Source organism: Girardinichthys multiradiatus, chromosome 2, assembly GCF_021462225.1.
Source record: "Girardinichthys multiradiatus isolate DD_20200921_A chromosome 2, DD_fGirMul_XY1, whole genome shotgun sequence".
NCBI lineage: Eukaryota > Metazoa > Chordata > Actinopteri > Cyprinodontiformes > Goodeidae > Girardinichthys > Girardinichthys multiradiatus.
Genome location: NC_061795.1, coordinates 13,424,076 through 13,438,305, shown reverse-complemented (window position 1 = coordinate 13,438,305; position 14,230 = coordinate 13,424,076). Strand labels below are relative to the sequence as shown.

The 14,230-nt window shown below is 43.7% G+C and overlaps 1 protein-coding gene and 1 long non-coding RNA gene across 4 annotated transcripts in view; both read left to right on the top strand.

Moving 5' to 3' along the window:
* slc7a10b (solute carrier family 7 member 10b) overlaps positions 1-14,230 on the top strand; it is a 121,570-nt gene that overhangs the window by 40,576 nt on the left and 66,764 nt on the right. The gene's annotated exons all lie outside the window — the stretch shown is intronic.
* LOC124879957 lies at positions 10,578-11,192 on the top strand. Its single transcript, XR_007041184.1, has 3 exons — positions 10,578-10,633; positions 10,710-11,058; positions 11,143-11,192. It is a non-coding gene; the product is annotated as an uncharacterized LOC124879957 (long non-coding RNA).

Sequence of the window (14,230 nt, the reverse complement as noted above, 5' to 3'; positions counted from 1 at the left end):
CTGAAGTCACATCTTACCTGTGCTGTGGAGATTACTGCCTGCCACCCACCGAGGTTTCCCCTCTGGGTTTCAAGTTCTACTCAAGACAAAAGCAGGTTAGTGACTTTTCTGATCCCTGCAATATCTGGAGAAACTACAAGTCACTAATCCCTCTTTCTGCCCCAGTGATTCCCAGAAGCTGTGTGGAGTTTTACCTGAGTGACGTTTTCCTGTGGCTGAATAAACCTTTTAAACTTTCAGTACTGTGTCTGGCTGAATCTTGGGTCTGCCTGTTTCTGATTCGTAATACCGTGTCGAGGTCCCCAGCTAAAGGCAACTCTTTAAAGGGGGTCACCTTCCTTTATAATCTCCTGTGACGTCAGACTTGGGACGCCCGTCATATCAGCCGCAGTGACCGCTGGAATTTGTAGTAGCGGACTATCCTGGGATACAAAATGGCTGATGATGCCAAAAGGCCTGGAAGCATCCAGCAATGTGCAAATGGTCCAATATTCAGCACAACATGTGGTCCAACATCCCCCCCTTAGTTCAAAGGGTGAGATGAATCAGAGTCTTTGAAGCCACTGGGACCATTCTGTCCTTTGCTGAACAATCAGTGATCCGTGGCGAAGCAGAACAAAACAAAACTGTCTCTGTGTTCCTCAAAAGCCTATGATTGGGCAGTATAGAGGTTAGCCTGGGAAGGGCTAAACTCTGACTAACTCATACCTTTCTGTGATGTTCAATGAGAAAACACAGGACAATACATTCATATCATCATTACATTCTTGTGGTCATTAGCTTTTGGTAACCCTGAGAAAAAAATGAAACAGCAACAAAAGATACCGTACATATATATGTACAGGTCCTTCAAAAAATATTAGCATATTGTGATAAAGTTCATTATTTTCTATAATGTAATGATGAAAATTTCACATTCATATATTTTAGATTCATTGCACACTAACTGAAATATTTCAGGTCTTTTATTGTCTTAATACGGATGATTTTGGCATACAGCTCATGAAAACCCAAAATTCCTATCTCACAAAATTAGCATATCATTAAAAGGGTCTCTAAACGAGCTATGAACCTAATCATCTGAATCAACGAGTTAACTCTAAACACCTGCAAAAGATTCCTGAGGCCTTTAAAACTCCCAGCCTGGTTCATCACTCAAAACCCCAATCATGAGTAAGACTGCCGACCTGACTGCTGTCCAGAAGGCCACTATTGACACCCTCAAGCAAGAGAGTAAGACACAGAAAGAAATTTCTGAACGAATAGGCTGTTCCCAGAGTGCTGTATCAAGGCACCTCAGTGGGAAGTCTATGGGAAGGAAAAAGTGTGGCAGAAAACGCTGCACAACGAGAAGAGGTGACCGGACCCTGAGGAAGATTGTGGAGAAGGGCCGATTCCAGACCTTGGGGGACCTGCGGAAGCAGTGGACTGAGTCTGGACTAGAAACATCCAGAGCCACCGTGCACAGGCGTGTGTAGGAAATGGGCTACAGGTGCCGCATTCCCCAGGTCAAGCCACTTTTGAACCAGAAACAGCGGCAGAAGCGCCTGACCTGGGCTACAGAGAAGCAGCACTGGACTGTTGCTCAGTGGTCCAAAGTACTTTTTTCAGATGAAAGCAAATTCTGCATGTCATTCGGAAATCAAGGTGCCAGAGTCTGGAGTAAGACTGGGGAGAAGGAAATGCCAAAATGCCAGAAGTCCAGTGTCAAGTACCCACAGTCAGTGATGGTCTGGGGTGCCGTGTCAGCTGCTGGTGTTGGTCCACTGTGTTTTATTAAGGGCAGGGTCAATGCAGCTAGCTATCAGGAGATTTTGGAGCACTTCATGCTTCCATCTGCTGAAAAGCTTTATGGAGATGAAGATTTCATTTTTCAGCACGACTTGGCACCTGCTCACAGTGCCAAAACCACTGGTAAATGGTTTACTGACCATGGTATCACTGTGCTCAATTGGCCTGCCAACTCTCCTGACCTGAACCCCATAGAGAATCTGTGGGATATTGTGAAGAGAACATTGAGAGACTCAAGACCCAACACTCTGGATGAGCTAAAGGCCGCTATCGAAGCATCCTGGGCCTCCATAAGACCTCAGCAGTGCCACAGGCTGATTGCCTCCATGCCACGCCGCATTGAAGCAGTCATTTCTGCAAAAGGATTCCCGACCAAGTATTGAGTGCATAACTGTGCGTGATTATTTGAAGGTTGACGTTTTTTGTATTAAAAACAGTTTCTTTTATTGGTCGGATGAAATATGCTAGTTTTGTGAGATGGGAATTTTGGGTTTTCATGAACTGTATGCCACAATCATCCGTATTAAGACAATAAAAGACCTGAAATATTTCAGTTAGTGTGCGATGAATCTAAAATATATGAATGTTAAATTTTCATCATTACATTATGGAAAATAATGAACTTTATCACAATATGCTAATATTTTGAGAAGGACCTGTATAATAAAAAATTTAAAAAATCATGGTTCATAGCTTATTCATCCAACTTCCATTAGGCACTGGAACCTGGCTGTGTCATTGGCAAAGGTGGTGCTATGAACCGTGGGGGAATGAATGTGAGGGAATCAATCCTGGCCTGTAAACGATTAACTTGCCTGTATGCAGAGTTATCTTTACAAAAAAACAACATTTAAACAGGTTTAGGCTTAAACCATTAGCTCTTCCAAATGATGATGGGGTTTAATATAACTCCTGTCTCTAAACTATCTAGATGTGAAAAGAGGGAGAAAAAGAATAATTGAATTGCAGTACCAAGGCTATAAGCCAGGTGTGTTCGTGGAGGTTGCAAGGTGTCTGCTGTGGTGGACTTAGGATTTTCTCAACTAAGTTCAGCAAAACTAGGCCAGTAGGTATCTGTGCTTTGGTGGGACTGTCTACAGATGAACCAACCTCCTTTAATAAGATTTTGCATGAATGTGTGTGTCCATTAAATCATTCTTAACCACTTCTGTGAGGGTCTGCAGTGCATGCACAGTGTTAATGGAAAATTATTGTGCCAATTTACAGTTTAACACTGTGCTCTAGTAGGTAGTTATATTTTTAACTGTTTCTGTTGAAGAAATTTGTTAGTGGTCAGTGCATGTTAGTGTGAGTTTATGAAACATGCACTTAATTAAACAAGTCCTATGCACTGGTCTCTCCTTTCCCGTACATGGAGTCAAGCTCTGTTCTTGGGGAGGAGAGTTTGATGTAGAACTTCATCTGGTTCAGTAAAAGAGCAGCAGCTGGGATGACAGTGTCATTTGGTACTGACACGCATCCAACCCACTTACTGAAGCTACATGTCACAGTTAGGAGGAATTTGTTACCTCCCGTTAATTTTGGAGCTGGTTCGACCCGGTTGGTCTGAAGGTGGAACCAAGGTAATGTAACCCGCCTTCGCTGAAGAGGAGGTTGACTGATCGGCTGGGATGGATAAAACTGGCAGCAGGTTAAACATCCTTGGATGTAGACCTGAGTGTCGTGAGACGTTGGAGGCCAGTACGCCATCTGTTGGAGGGTGTGGAGTGTGGTTTTGTAGCTCCTATGGCCCCCTACAGGAGAGTGTTGGGCGTAGGATAATGTGACCCCCCTTTGGTCTGTTGGAACAATGTCCAAAGCATGGGAGAGCTGTTTGATGCCAATCTGCACACTGGAGGTGCACACTGACTGTCTTGAGGAGAGGGCGGAGCCCGTCTGCTAAAAGGAGTGTGTGGCTGTGTTGTGCCTTAGTTGGCACAAGGGGTCATACAGCTCTCTACTGGTTGATTAATTTTCCAGCCAGAATGCTAGAAGTATTTCTGGTATGAACCTGAATTCCAGGTGTACACCTTACAACACTTTGGGGTTCTAAGTTTTCACACCTGGGTTCTTTAAAGAGCAAATAAATGATGCATGACTGCATCTGGGAGGAGCTTTCTGGGTTGCTGGGTGCAGCTGTGTCCCAGAGGTGCCCATGACTGGCTCTGATGAGGGCCTGAGAGGCTCTTTGGGCTCCTCTAAGCTAGTGACCTGGTTGGTCACAATGGATCATTTGCTGCTTGCACCCAGTGGGTTTGGCAACTCCACCTGGATCCAGAGTGGGTCCTGGTGGCAGAGAATGAGTGGGGCCAGCCTGTCCAGCAGGCCCTGACCACCAAGGAAAAGCTCTTTGTTTAATGTTCACATATAGATGGGGTGCACCAGAGTCATGTCTTCGAGTGTGATGTCCAGCTCCACCCAACTAGTGATGCATGATCGGTTTTGGGTGCGGCTCGTGATGCTCACATCACAAGCGTCAGCCTGAAATGGTTCACTGAAGGAGAGCTTGGCTCTACCTCCTCAAACATGATTGAGCACATCAGGTTGATCTCTGATCCTATTTTACAATGGAAACTCAGTTGGAAACGTCCTCCTATCATGATCAGACAATATAGATGACGTGCATGTCCAATTTGGTTCAGTTTACCTGAGAAGCTTGGAAAGATGGTTTGTGGTGTTTCTCCTGGAGAGGTCCCAGGTTTGTCTCCACATCCGATCAGGTAGACTCTGATGGCTGTGGAGACTGGGTCCACGCCTAGTCATGCTGACGGGAAGTTTGGGTCTGGTTTAACTGGAGGGTCGGCTTCCTGTTTCAAGGGTTGTGGGGGGCGTAGTGACCTGACACACGGCTTCTGTCACCATCTTGCGTAAGACATCCTCCATCTCTTTCCCCATAATCCCTTCTGCTTGTCGGTTCCATCCTTTACTATCAGGTTTACCTTTAGGCTTCAAATGATGGTCAGGTCGTCTGTTCGATCAGAAGTGGTCCGGCAACTTTGACCGTGGTTGGTATTCAGTACCAGTACCAGTACCTCGGACTGCTGGGGGCAGGCTCTCCATGAAAACATGGACGCTCCTGGATGTTGTCTTCCAGATGAGCTTCAGTTTTTCCTGTGCTGATGGGAAATACAAATCTAAAAGACAGTGTTCAACGTCCCTAAGATAATCATCAATGTTTGACTCTGTATTATTAGGGACGAAATGCTCTATGTCTTTGGCCAGAGACTCAAGCTGGCGGGTGCGCACTCCACTCTCAGGGATTGGTGCCGGCACATCTGAGTCATTATCTGAGAGTTCACTCCGGCTGCACTCAGGGTGTGTCAGCGCATCACACCTCATCCTCGGATGAGGCAGTGGAGGCTGCTCAGGGTACAGCTGTGGGCCCTGTGCTCCCCGGAGTCAGGTCCTGGGCAGCGGTTCAGGGTGGTAGGAACTACCTAAATCCCAGGGCTCTCCTGTCGCCTTGCTCTCCTGTCGCCTTGGCGGAGGTGAGGAATCGTAGAGGACCGTACGGCGAGTCAAGTTTGAAGGCTGCTCACCTCTAAGCCTTGAACTATTTACTCCTGCTGGATCCCCAGCCAGGTATGGTTCATGGCTGCTGATTAATGTGGGGTGGGGCACCGTGCCACTGAACCTATTCTAACTATTTACACCTGTTCTTGCCTCGGTGGATGTATGGGGAACCCCATGAGCCCTGAAAGGTAATCTCTGGAGAGCAGCTTCTACATCCTCCAGATCTGACCTGCAGGTTCTTTAAGGGCATCGTAGGTGTGGCTCACCTTCAAAGGTTTCAACCTGTGAGGTGGGTTTCTGTTCGCCCCCCCATTCCTCCAGGGATGGGGGAGTGGCCTGGCTACCCTCAATTGTCTCCAACCTATTTCCAACATCTGTTAGTTCTCCTCTAAGGGCATCCACCATCTGCAAAGTATCATTCAGCTTGAACTGCAGTTTAACACGTCCCGTCTGTCTTTGGTGGGTTTTTAATGACTTGAAGCAACTCCTGAATCCTTACCTCACATTGCTCATTGCCATAATCATTGAGACCTTTATGCTCCTCTGGGGATAACAGAATCAATGACCCAATCGCCTCTTGTGCCTGCATTCCTATGGGATCTAACCTACATGCATCTCCAGCTGCAGTCTGGGCTGTGTCCTCCATCTTTGGCTAAAATGCACAACAACAAGCTGTTCAGCTCTGAACCACCACTAAAAGCAATTAGCAGCAACGCAGCAAGTTGCTCAGAGACCAATGATTGCTAAATTAATTAGCCGCAACACAAACAGGCTAAGCTATTCAGTGACTAAATGATAGCCAAATTAATTAGCAGCAACACAAAAAAGCTAAGCTGTTCAGCTAGCTGTCTGATTCAGATATATATCTTGCAAGTGTATGGGTTTGCTTAAAATGGGAATAGTCAAGCAAACAAAACACACAAAAAGGGAAAGAGTAAAGAAGAGAAAAATTTTGAAATAACCCAAAACCAAATAAAAAATCAAATTTAAAAAATGGGAAAACGAAACTAAAACATTCAATGCAGTTCTTAGCTTCAAATAAATGTTAGTGCTCTCTAATATGGATCACTTACCTTCTAGTAAGACAACTAAGTTAGTTTATGAGTCATATCAAAACATGCTTCACACAATAAAACCCAGCAAAAACGCTTACATCTTATCGAAAAGTGGTAATGAATGATAAATAACTTCAACTTTCAACTTAAGTTATGCCCTTTTGATCATAGGTGATGGAATTATCTGCCTGTGTTAATGAACTGAGTGATTAAAAATCAAAGTAGGAAATGCATTTCTCACTAGTGACTGCAATTTACTCAATGGCCACCAGATGTAGGTGTTGCTCTCTACCTGACTGGGAGGGAGTTGATCAGAACTGTAATTACACCCAGCGGACACTGGAGGCAGGTCTGCTGCTTATCAGCGCTGGTTTCTGCAGCTGATGCAGCAGGGCTGGCCGGCTGGAAATTATCTTTAAATTTTCCACAAGCTATCCCACCTTTCACCTTGCATCCACAACAAACACCTCTGAAAGATTATTTTATCCTCTGCAGCAGAACTTAGCAAACTCTAGTCAAGATACCCGTAGATCACAAACACTCTCTGCAAAATCTCACAATAAAACGTCTAGTTAAATGCCACGGATATCAAAATTGTTTAATTCTGTGCAACAATGATATGATGTCTGTCTTTTTAAGGCCCACCCAGGGACGCCAATGTTGGGATTATGATTATTGATTAATTCATATTTATCAATAATTATAATTAAAAATCATAATTTGAAAAAATTTATTTCTTAACCAAAAATCCTAATTTATGAATTGAAACCAGAGATGTCTTCTGGTGTTGTAATTGTGGCTCAACACCTTTGATAATTACAACCATTAAATACTCAGTAATAATTGATAACTATTACCAGAGATGTCACTGTTTAACCAACCGTTTCTGCCAAAACGTGGGTAACTTTAACCTTCTTTGACTGACAAATCACTCTTGCACAAAATTAACACAAACGACTTCTCTTTATCTACGTGAATCTTTATTAAATCAACTGCCTGATCCACCTCGCTATTCCGATTCAATAATCATAATCCCAAAAGGTTGATTTAGGACTTCCAGAAGCCTGAAACTTAGGACAATCAGCTGTTCACCGATCAAGTTCACTTCTGTTGTCTGGATAAAAAGGCTTTACATGAAATCAGATTCTTAATCTTGAGGCACAGTCCTTCCAGGCCACACGGGTTGATCCTCTGTCACTGCAGTCAATCAGCTGGGATGTGTCTCTGGTGCTTTTTCATCTGAGCATCTTTTCTCCGTCCGATCTTGCTCGCTGGTCTTCTGCAAGGAAACAACCGCAGTTCCCTTTTTTAGCATTGCTTTTATAGTGCAGATGTTCTCACTGGTCAGCCATTTGTTAGTCTTCTCAGTTATTGCGCACCATACTTTTACCCAGTACGTTATTGCTCAATACTTAGTCATGGTCATTGTGACTTTCTGGTGCTGTTTTTCAGCCTTGGAGATGCCGGTAATAGCCACACAGCTGGCTGTAGACTCATCCTCCCTTCCTTGCGCTGGTCTTCAAAAGATTCGCTGTCAGCATGCAGCTGGCTCTCGTCACTCTTAGTCATCCTATGGTTCTCACCGTAATCTGCTCAGTTTTAAACTTTACACAGCCTTACACATTCCATTCTCAGTTTTCTGCATTTACTTTAAAACACAGTTACAAAACCATCATTTCATTCTTTTTATTCATACATCACAAATGATCAACATTATATCTCTTTCATATATAGCTGATTGAGAATTTTAAACCTTAATGTTTTAGCTTTAATTATCATTTCTTAACCATATTTCAATCATACATCTTTTAACTTGATAATCAAATATTACTAATTTCATTTAATACTTGTAAAAGAATGGAAAATCATCATACATAATTTCTTTGGATACACTTGTTTATATTTCTGCAAAAGATAAGACGGATAATATGTGGCTCCACACAGGCCTCTCCAATCTTTCAGTCCCAGAATATGAGAACATGCTTGTTTTCACTCTACTGCTTCAACTGTGTATTTTAATAATAATTGCATGGATTACACAAAAGGGTATTTATTGTAATTTGTATGGATTTAACTGTGAGCAGTTAATGAATGTTGCATGGATTACTTGGAAAGATCTCACCTTATTTTGACAGTACTCTGACTTCATCTGACAGCTTCAGTTTGCCCTGAGGCCTTTAAAGAGCAGAGTTTGAGCACCGCAACAAGTAAAAAAAAAATTTATTAATCTTTTAAATGTCAGTCAGTCAGTCATTTTCTACCGCTTATTCCATAGTGGGTCGCGGGGGAGCTGGTGCCTATCTCCAGCAGTCTATGGGCGAGAGGCATGGTACACCCTGGACAGGTCGCCAGTCCATCGCAGGGCAACACACAAACAACCACGCACACACTCATTCATACACCTAAGGGCAATTTAGAGTGACCAATTAACCTAACAGGCATGTCTTTGGACTGTGGGAGGAAGCCGGAGTACCTGGTGAGAACCCCAACATGCACGGGGAGAACATGCAAACTCCATGCAGAAAGACCCCCGGCCGGGAATCGAACCCGGGACCTTCTTGCTGCAAGGCAACAGTGCTTCTTTTAAATGTTTTGAAAAGTAAAAACAAACCATTTCATAATATTTATGAGGAACACATACAGACATGACAGAGGACAGACATGCATTTAACCGACAAACCGGTCAGGACCCTTGACCAACAGGACAGAACAACTTATTGTTGAGTTACTATTTCACCTTGCTGCTGAAGAGTACTCTGGGTTGTTATGAGGGTTACTGGAGACAACAGAGACTTCGTGGGTGGGGGGTCTCTGAAGGAGGGGGCTGGGGTGACTCCTTGGGGGCGGACAAGGGAGACTTGAGAGGCATAACAGACTCCCTCTCTTCTGCCTTTCTACCTGAGCCACAACTCTCCACTTCTATTGCAGACTATGAGCTGGCTGTACTCTGTGGGTAATATAATTGGAGACAGCTACCTTGAAAAAAAGAAGAATTGTTTTGCACTGCTTCTTCCAATTGACACAGCAAAATTTAACATTCCTGTCAAAGATACTCAATGATGAAACTTGTTGACAAAAAAACAACACAAAAGTTTAAAAGCTTGGGATATATTAGTACACAGTAAAGTCAATGAAACATAATTCCAAACTGATTACAAATGTAATCCTACCAGCATTTCAACTGGAACTTCAGACGGGAACCTTGCCTCTCTTCCATACATTAGGAGGAAGGGAGAGACTTTGGTTGTTATGTGCACTTTGGAGCTCAGTGAAAACAAGGTAGCATCAAAGTATAGATCCCAATCATCCTGCCTTTCATTAACAAGTTTTCTTAGGGCCCTAGGAAGAACAGTTGTAGAAACTTTGTTTCCACAAGGAATACTTCATTTGTGTACTTATTGTTTACATATAGGATGTATACAATTTGTGCATTCCTATGTTATAGAGACTCACAAAGCACTAGACCAGGGATCTGCAGCCTGCGGCTCTGGAGCCATAAGTGGCTCTTTGGATCATCCAGAGTGGCTCTTATGACAAATTTCCTGAGGGTTTGTTTTTGTCCTCTGGTGCATTCTGGTGGAAAGGAATCCCTGGACAAATTTATTTTAAAAGAATTTACTATAAATAAAAAATATGAAAATTGCTATTTGGTATGGGATGCCTTCAAAGATTAAATATTGGCCAATAAAGAAAATCTACTAACTGGAATGTAGCGTTTTTGTTTTTGAAATTACAGCATGTCATAGAAAAACATGTAGATAAAGTACATGGCATTGTTACACATCACTTCAATTATGCTCCTAAATATTACATATTCCTGATGCTAAACCACTTTGGAAAATAATGCAAGGCAGGTTTTGTGACTGAAGTTATTGCATTGTCTTTATTTTTAATGAATGTCCTTTTCTTTAACATGGATCGCATCCTACAAGCAAAGTGTATGATGGTATCAAAATTATTTCCGAGTACCAATATAAAAACATGGGCCAAATTTAAATTTATTTGTTTTACAACATTAAACATGAAACAAAAATCAAACCAAATTAAAATTTCCGCACAAACGTTTTAAACTATGTATCTGTCAGAGTCTGAATCTTTGTGTGTGTGTGTTTTGTGTGTATTGTGTACATGTTTATCTAACCATTCAGTGTTCCATTTGGTGCTGGAGTTCTCAGGTGCGCTGGATGACAGTTGTCTCCTATCTGCTGATTGCTTGGAGGAATACTTAAGCGGGAGGCTGCCAGCACTTCGATGCCAGAGTGCTTGCCTTAGTGGTAACAAGCTCAGCCACCACAAATTTTGTGCTTCGTTTTTTGAACTCAAGTAATCTTACAATTTGTTCCCATGCAGGTTTCTACCTAAGGCTTTGTTTACCTTGCTGAGTTTCGACTCCGTTCCAGAGTATCTCTGAGCATCTGGATTATTAACTACTGAGTTAAGGAACTACATTCTTTTGGATTTCTCTCACTTCCGTCTGAACCTTTCGGACACGGACCAAGCTGGCGGCTCCCCTTTTCCTAGGTTCAACTCCAGAACCTAGGCATCAGCACACCCTGCTTCTTCCTCCTTCTTGAACAGCGGCACCTGAGCTCCTTTTTGTTGGCACCAAGCTCACAACAGAGAAGACAACTGGACAATCCTCCTTCGCAAGTTAACTCTGAAACTCACTACCCCTGGCGGTTCTAGCTACAACAATTTAGTAAGCCATTTCTCAGATCTAAGTAATCAGTTGCTTCATATCATTCGTTTGTTCACCAATCCATTCTGCTTCCTTCCCTTACAGTTGGTATTCCCGGTTCCCGTCCTAGACTACTTTATTGACAATAAAAACCGTAAAACGTTTCCTTCTGAGTGTTCTCTGTATGTGGGTCAAATCTATACTGAAAATGACAGTATCCAGAGGTAGCCTAGTCCTGAAAGTGCTGACCTGACTCTCAGTGATACTAAACAGGATGGCCTATTTAAATTTTTCCACTATCACCTACCAAAAGTAACTTGCATTTCTAACCAATTGCATATTTTGGTTTAATCGCCAACTATTTCATCAATATCAGTTAGGCTTTGAAACTTTATTTATGTGTTTGACAGTTCCTACTTTCTTGAAATAACAGTCCAGGCAAAACATGCATTTAAATATGCAACCCTGAAAAAAGCAAATCTACAGCAGAGTACTAGGGCCATACTAAGACATATTTTTATTTAGGATTATAAAGTCATAACATTACAAAAATAAAGTTGTAATTGTAAGAAAATAGTCATATTACGAGAAAAATGTCATAATATGAGAGTAAAGTCGTAATGTTTTGAGACAAAACCTATGTAAAGACATCAGGAAAGAGTCTGTGTCAAGACTAGGGAGAAGGTCCAAGTGAACACATCGAGTGGTTAAGCATTTGTAGATAATCCCCCAGCGTTTCTCTCTCCTACGTCCAGTTTTAATTATATATGGTCCAAAACAGTCCACTCCTGTAGACCAGAATGGTGGCTTGTACAGTCTCAGCCGTGCTGAAGGAAGGTCAGACATCTTCGGTGTGGAAGGTGAGGCGCGCCATCTTCTGCAGTCCACGCATTGGTACTGATGTTTCTTAATGGCCTGGCGACCTCTGAGAATCCAGTAGGTGCGGCGTATCTCTGCATAGAGCCTCTCTGCACCTGGGTGAAGCAGCTGAGTATCATAATGCTTTATGATGAGGCAAGTCAGAGGGTGATCAGGTGCTAACACAACTGGATGGATGCTGTCAGGTTCTACATCCATGACTTGGTGCTGTCGGCCTCCCACTCTGATCAGTCCATTGAGATTGTCAAACTCGGGAGAAAGAGCACTGAGACGACTGCTTGGGCGTACAGAGTTGCCTACTTGGAGGGCTTGGACCTCCTCTGGGAAGCTGTCATTCTGTGCAGAGCGAATCAGCTGGGTCTCTGCTTCCAGACGCTCAGTAGCAGTGAAGGAGGTGACAGCTGCCCCATGCAGGGATTGGTAAGTGGCCAGAATCAAATCCTCTAGAGATGTGCTCTGTGCGGGATCTGGAAGACTCTGAGATACAGACGTGAAGCTACAGAAGGTAGTCTTTCTGAGTTCTTCACTACCACAGTTAGGGAACTCTGCTGGGGGTTTCGGCCAGGTGTCAGGAGTCTGTGTGAGAAAGTGTGGACCCTGTGACCAGCGACTGGAGATAGTGAGCTCTGACAGTGGTTTCCCTCGTGTGATGTCATCCGCTGGGTTTTCATCAGAGTTCACATACACCCACTGTTCTGGAGAGGTCAACTCCTGAATTTCACAAATCCGAGTCCCCACAAAAACTTTGTACCTGCAGGAGCTGGACCAGATCCACCGTAGCACTGTAGGGGAATCAGTCCACAGGTAAACAGAGTGAATGGGTAGTGACAGTTCAGTTTGGAGTACTTTGGCTAGTTGAGCTCCAATCAGCGCAGCACACAGCTCCAGTCTGGGAATCGACACCTGTTTGCGCGGCGCCACTCTTGAGCGTGCCATGATGAAGGAGGTGGAGATGTGCACCTGCTGCTCTGTGGCTCTGAGATAGGCCACGGCTCCATAGGACCTCTCTGAAGCGTCGCAGAAAATATGAGACTCATATGTAGCACCACTGAAGCTGTGGGAAGGAACATAGCAACAAGGGATGGTGATATGCTGGAGGTTAGACAGTTCTTCCTCCCATTTGATCCAGAACTGGAGCAGGTTTCCTTCTATGGGCTCATCCCATCCTCTCTTTGTGCTCCACAGGGCCTGCACAATGAGCTTTGCTCGTGTGGTGTAGGGGCAAATATAACCCAACGGGTCATATTGACTGGCTAGTACCTTGTAGATATTGCGCAGTGTGACAGTTGTGTAAGACACTGGACGGTGCTTGTATCCCAGGACATCGGTTGGGCAATGCCAGCTGAGACCCAATGTTGACTCTTGTGGGTCAAGGCTTTTAAAGTTTAACCAGAGTTCGCAGCTATCTGATCTGGCTGTGCTGGGCAGGTGAGCAACCACTTCAGGGAGGTTGCTAGCCCACTGGCATATTTCAAATCCACCTTGGAGGAGTAGCTCTCTCATCCTGTCGATGAGTAACTTGGCCTCTTGTGGGTTAGAAAGGGATTGCAAGCAGTTGTCCACATAGAAGGCGGTGTGAACGGAGTCATAGATGTCTTTGTGGGTGTTTCTGTGCTCCCTCACATGGTGCTGAAGGGCAAATGTAGCACAACAGGGGCTACATGTTGTCCCGAAGGGCAGGACTCTCCACTCATATACGTCTGGGAGCCTCTCTGTTTCACCATCTCGCCATAGGAATCGTAGTAATGGACAGTCTTCGGGGAGCAGGCGGATCTGGTGAAACATGGCTTTTATGTCTCCACTCACCGCCACGGAATACTGGCGGAAACGGAGGAGCACTCCCAGCAGTGTAGGACCCAGTGGAGGGCCTGGAAGGAAGTTGTGGTTGAGGACAGCCCTCTGGAACTCAAAAGAGCAATTAAAAACCACCCTAGCTTTGTTGTTATGATGTACAGGTCCTTCTCAAAATATTAGCATATTGTGATAAAGTTCATTATTTTCCATAATGTCATGATGAAAATTTAACATTCATATATTTTAGATTCATTGCACACTAACTGAAATATTTCAGGTCTTTTATTGTCTTAATACGGATGATTGTGGGATACAGCTCATGAAAACCAAAAATTCCTATCTCACAAAATTAGCATATTTCATCCGACCAATAAAAGAAAAGTGTTTTTAATACAAAAAACGTCAACCTTCAAATAATTATGTACAGTTATGCACTCAATACTTGGTCGGGAATCCTTTGGCAGAAATGACTGCTTCAATGCGGCGTGGCATGGAGGCAATCAGCCTGTGGCACTGCTGA